The sequence below is a fragment of the Rhinopithecus bieti genome, unplaced genomic scaffold (genome assembly GCF_001698545.2).
Source record: "Rhinopithecus bieti isolate Rb0 unplaced genomic scaffold, ASM169854v2 scaffold_6717, whole genome shotgun sequence".
Taxonomy (NCBI): domain Eukaryota; kingdom Metazoa; phylum Chordata; class Mammalia; order Primates; family Cercopithecidae; genus Rhinopithecus; species Rhinopithecus bieti.
In genome coordinates this window covers 629,266-635,225 of record NW_016805334.1, presented here as the reverse complement: position 1 = coordinate 635,225, position 5,960 = coordinate 629,266, and the positions used below count along the sequence as shown (strand labels likewise).

At 35.6% G+C, this 5,960-nt stretch overlaps 1 long non-coding RNA gene across 1 annotated transcript in view; it reads right to left on the bottom strand.

The window, feature by feature from the left end:
- The window catches only part of LOC108529727 (uncharacterized), an 8,752-nt gene extending 7,451 nt beyond the window's left edge, over positions 1-1,301 (bottom strand). The window contains exon 1 of the long non-coding RNA XR_001885654.1: positions 1,266-1,301. This is a non-coding gene — a long non-coding RNA (uncharacterized LOC108529727). The remainder of the gene's footprint in view (positions 1-1,265) is intronic.
- Between the last annotated feature and the right edge of the window lie 4,659 nt (positions 1,302-5,960).

Here is a 5,960-nt window from a genome sequence, read left to right as displayed (position 1 = left end):
TTTTGGTCTCTTTGTTAAATAACTCAGGATACTTTCTATGGAAACAATGATATATGAATTCCTAGGTTAATATAACAAATCCTGTTTAATTTTCATTGCATCATATTTTTCCCTGAAAAATAACAGGAAACACTACCAATGTAAATATATCCAGCTCTAAACTTGAACTTTTCTTCCCCTCAAGTGTTTCTCAGTCCATCTGATCGCAGCCCACCTCTCCTCACAATTGGACCCATTACAAATATCAAAATGGCCTCCACTGACCTCAACAGGCTTAAAATTTTTCAATGTCACTTTTAATTTATATGAACATAAAATAGTCTCATTCTCAAAAATTATCTGTGCTAAATTTTACTTAGAAGCAGAAATAGTAAGGAGAATTAATACAATTATATAAATTTATTTGCAATTGAATGTATTCTTTAATGTTAAGCTGTAGTAAAATAATATTAATAATTCAAACATGAGGGAAATTGACTGCAGGTAATAAAAAAGATATGGAATGCCATCAATAGAAATATATTGAGACTGGTGAATTGAAGGTAACTCAGTATCTGACCACTGAAAAGATTTCCATTTAGCTGAAATCCCAATGAAATCTGAACTGGGCTGTAATAATGGGATCTGACACAGGTTACAACAAGGAATTCAGGACTCCATCTATATCTTTATGAGTAATTCAGTTTAAAATTACCAAGTAACCAAAAGCAAAGACTTGGAGAGGGTTGAAAATCAAAAGAAAATAAACAATATCAACCTGGAAGTTAACGTTGTCAATCACTATGTAGATGGCAGAATTAATGCAAAAAAAGAAAATCTTTTTCTATAGTTGGCCATTCCAGGCAGGTCAGCTCATCAATACCTAGTAAGTGGCAGCACTGTGATAAACTACACACCTAGAGAGTTTCATATTGGGGAAAAAAAAGAAAAGCCAGAAGGAATGGAATTACAATCCTGAAATTCCCCGAAAAGAAACTTGACATGTCAATGATATTATTCTGTTGAGCATATCAAACAAGGTAAATTCTGATACTTTTATATGAGTGAATGGTATTCCAAAGAATAAGGTGTCTCCTGTGTTCCAAAAGAAGGGATTTAAAGGGAAGGCCTTGTTTTTTGCAGGGTACTGCAAGTGGCCCTGAATCTTTAGATAGATTACCAGAATCAGAATAATAAACTAAAGCGCCACTACTCTGAAGATCTTTTGCTTAACAAAGCTATATGCCCCTAAAAATAAATCCAATGGAAGAAAATACTTTTCTTACCTTGTCTTTTAATTTTCCATCCAGCTTCTCACTAGGAAAAAATAAGATAATAAAATGTAAATAAGCATTTTACTTATATTTCATGGTATTTAGTTAATTTGACAGATTGAAGAGTTCTTTTGTATTAAACACAGTAAAAGGATTAACAGTATAACATAATGACAATAATGGTCTTGTTTTTATTTCTACTTATTTAGAAATGCAAAGGAGAGCACAAACATCCCTCATATCATTATTAGATAAATGGAGAATATTTTTGTTTGCTAAATGTTTTTTCTATTATTATTGAATGATTGGTGGCGAGGTATGGGCAAAGTGAAAATCACCTTTAAAATATCAAGTTCATTTATTCTCTGACACTTTTTCTTTGGCTTTATTCCTCATCTTTCTCAGTTTGTAAGCTCAGTGGGAATGCTGCACTTGAATCAATATCAGACGGCAGAGATTAAGGTAGGAAGGGAAAATAAGCAAGCCCAGGCTGCCCAGAGCTGGCTCCAAAGAGAAGCAGTTGCAATCATATTTGAAGAAGCAAGGACTGGACGAAAGGCAAGAACAAGAAGTATTTCTGAAAGACATATAACTTGTGAATGGTACCATTCTATAGCAATACAACCACTATGAAAAACAAAAGCAATGACCAAGTAATATTTACAAAGCCAACTGAAAAAGGCTGATCAACTATGAAATTGTATGTAGACCACAGTTACAGCCATTTGGGAATACATAAATAAGCCAAGAGTAGAAGGAAGCATCTTTTTCAAAAAAGAACATTTTTGAAATACGTGTTAGAATGGCCATGTTAAGGTTGGTTTGAGTTTGTTGGCGGTTTTTTTTTTTTTTTACCCTTAATTACCTTTCAAAGTTATAATAATGTTTCAACATTGAATGAAGATTTACTTGTAAAAGTATCAGAAAGGAGGAAGAAAAGACAAATATATTCTCATTTTACCTTTATTATCAAACAAAAGAAATAAGTGTAAAAAAACTTTTAAGATTTCCTGGAATTTTCTCTGCTTTTGAGAAGCTTCAACAGATAGGAAGGAAGGTAACACAGTGGAAAACTTTTCTTACAAAGAGTCAGCTAGTTAATATCTCAGGTTTTGCAGAGCGCATAGTCTCTGTCACAACTGTTCAATTCTGTTCTTGTATAACACAAAAGTGGCCGTAGATGACACATAAATAAATAGGTTCAGCTATGCTCCAATAACCTTTATTTATGGATATTAAAATTTGAATTTCATGTAATCTTCAAATGTCATAAATACTCTTCTTTTCATTTTTTTCAACCCTATTAAAATGTAAAAAGCATTCTTTGCTCAGGGGCCACACAAAACCAGGCAGCAGGCTACATATGGGCCATGGACTATAGTTTGCTGGCCCCTGGCATAGATATACTTTAACCAAGAAGTCGGTGCCTCCATTTACAATCTGACTCTATATATAATAATATATCTGAAAATACTGATGATGGCTGGTGTGCACACAGCTCCCACCCTTACAAAGCATGACACATGCATTGCATCACTTGAACAGCAAACCAATGACAAACATGAGAGTCAGGTCAGATTATGCTCAGGGAAAAGATGAGGAAACTGGGGCTCAAGAGAAGCTAAGAGACTTGCTCATGGTTAACCAGTGAGTAAAGAGTCATTGGCGCCAAGCACGGTGGCTCACACCTGTAATCCCGGCACTTTGGGAGGCTGAGGTGAGTGGAGTCTGAGACCAGCCTGACCAACATGGTGAAACCCCGTCTCTACTAAAAATACAAAAAATTTAGCAAGGTGTGGTAGCAGACACCTGTAATCCCAGCTACTCAGGAGGCTGAGGTAGGAGAATCACTTGAACCTGGAAGGCAGAGGTTGCAGTTAGCCAACGTCACACAGCCTGGGCAACAGAGCAAGACTCCATCTCAAAAAAAAAAAAAAAAAAAAAAAAAAAAAAAAAAAAAAAAAAAAAAAAAAAAAAGAAAGAAAGAAAGTCATTGGAACTCAAACCTAATTTTAAAAACCCAGGAGTAAGACTTTTGAACTACCGATTTCTTTTAGTGATACTACCACTGTTCTCCTTCAAGTTGAAAATGTGAAGATACCTTTGACCCTTCTACCTCCCTCGGGTCCTGGCTTTAATATCTCATGCAGAGCCCTTGTCAAGACCTCTCTCTTGTCCTTCCCTCCTAGCTCCCTCTGTCTCAAAGGGATTCAGACAAAGATGGTGGTGATCAATCAGGATAAGAGCAGGGTCATGGGGAGATCAAAAGAAGAAAGTCTAGGAACCTCTGGAATAAGGCCAGGGGTTAGTGATTCTAGGAGTGGTTCCATGGAGAAGTAAGATCCACCACTGATCCACTGAGTGAATTTGGAGAAACTCTGGACCCATAGCTTCCTTACATAGAGAGATGGCAACATCTGTCTTGCAAGATTGTTGTGAAGATTAGAAATAACACATGCAAAGTGTTTAGTATAGAAATCTAGGGCAGGAGGGGAAGAAAGGTAAGTAAAATATGAGTATTTTGTAAATACATTTCACTTAAGCCCATGACATATATTTAAACAGAAGCAAGATAATGTTTCCAATTCATTCATTCAACAAATATTATGTACATTGTGTTTGATCGGCATTATGCTCTAAAGTCAGTAAAAGTTATAAAACTAATTCCACTGAGAAAGGGGTTAGGCCACCAAGTCTATGATGAGAAGTGGATGACAAGCAGTAATGTAGGGACTGAAAGAGTGAAGAACAGAGCAGGAAAGCCAGTTGCTAGAGTGCAAGGCAGAACCCACCAACCTTTGAAGCAAGATGCTTGCAATCAGGGACTCACTTGGGTATTATACAATAAATAGGGCAAATCAAAAGAAAGGTGGAGGCAGGAACGTTAATATGAGTGCCTAGTGGAGGAAGCAAGATGGTGCAGGATAGGGATAGCCTGGAGAAGAGGAAAAGGAGGCAAAGACCAACCCAGGGTCCAAGGCACTGATAGGCTTGTGTACTGTAGGAAACTCATCGCGAAGAGAAGCATTTTAATTTAGGCCTTATCAACCCAGGCTTCACTGGTAAACTGTCCACATCTTAGGTTCTTAGAGTAAATTTCACAGTCCTACTTTGGATGATTATCTAATGAAGTAATTCTCCACTGAAGGCAAGAAGGCACATCAGTGCAAGATGTTTACATGTGCATAGATATCTGAAGGAGCACGTTCCTTTGATCTAGTTCAGCAATTCATAACACAGAGTGGGAAAGGCAGGCAAAATATTCTTGGCTGGTGAGAGAGGATAGTGAGTATTCTGGTGGGCATAGGTCTAAAAAGGTTGAGGAAACACTATTCTTAGACTGTGAGCTTGATGATGTTTCCCCATCTAAGAACACGAGATCCCGGAGGGCCATGCCTTGTGCTTCTCAGGTATCCGCCAAGGTCCTCTGCATAATATTAAACACTGAGGTGCTTAATACGTATTTTTTCTTCTTTCAGAAAATATTTATTTAAGTGAGTTTACAATCTTTGAGTAAGCCTGATTCTCATTCATGAGGATCCTGTAAACAGTTTTCAGCAAAACATTCAAGTCAAAATAAATATAAACTTTATGCAATGAACATTTTAAAACTTAAGGGGTAGAAAATGATAAGAGAATGCAACACAAGAAGAAAGAAAATTATAAAGAAATATTTTTAGTTAAAAAAAAAAAAAGATGATGGCCAGACACACTGGCACATGCTTGTAATTCCAGCACTTTGGAAGGCCAAGGCAGGCAGATTGCTTGAGACCAGTCGAGGTAACATAGCGAGACTCCTGTCTCTACAAAAAAAAAAAAAAAAATTTAAATTAAAAAAAATTTAAAGATATTTATAAACAGGAAAACTGACAACTGCAATTTTTAAAAAATAGAGAAACATCACAGTAATTAAAGAAGCATGAACAGATACAGCTTTTCAGAGCTACAGAGGGGGAGGGGAGATTTGCAATCTATATCAAAAGCTTTATTAAGGTTAAAATGTTTTATACAAAGCTCCAGTTATAGAAGACATGTATCTTAAACAATCATGAATATGCACAAAAATTTTCTTTAAATCATGTTCACAAAATATTTATACTAGAAAGGAGTATGTAAACAATATTAATATCCAACAAGACAGGATTGGTTTAAACACTCAAGGGAAAACAAAACCTTAGGTTATGTCTACAGAGTATTATATGAAAATAAAATTATTTTTAAAATACTTAATGGCAAGATGTTGTTCAACTTATATATTGCAAAGGAAAAAAATAGTGTAGTATAATGTGAGCCTGAGTTTGTAGATAAAAAATAGTACGTGTAAAATTTGAACAATGCACATCACAATGCTAACTGAATTAATCAATTCAGTTGACTGATTAATTGGGAGGTAGAATTATGGGTGATTTTCTTTTATCCTCTGTATTTTAGGATTTAGCAAATCACAATTTCTCACTACTTTTAAATTAAGAAAAAAACACATTTTACAACAAAATCCCCCACATTTCCATAAACCTTTGCAAATTAAAGTTGATAGTAGATTGCTGATAGTGAACACAAGAAGTTATAGCCTTTCCACTTGGCTCACAGCTCAGCCCACAGCTACAGATTCACTCTAATCCCACTGTTTTGTTATCTTTCTTGAAATTTTATTTAATGCAAATCCAAGAGCACAGTGCTATAATAAGACCTCTGGTCTCCTTCTAG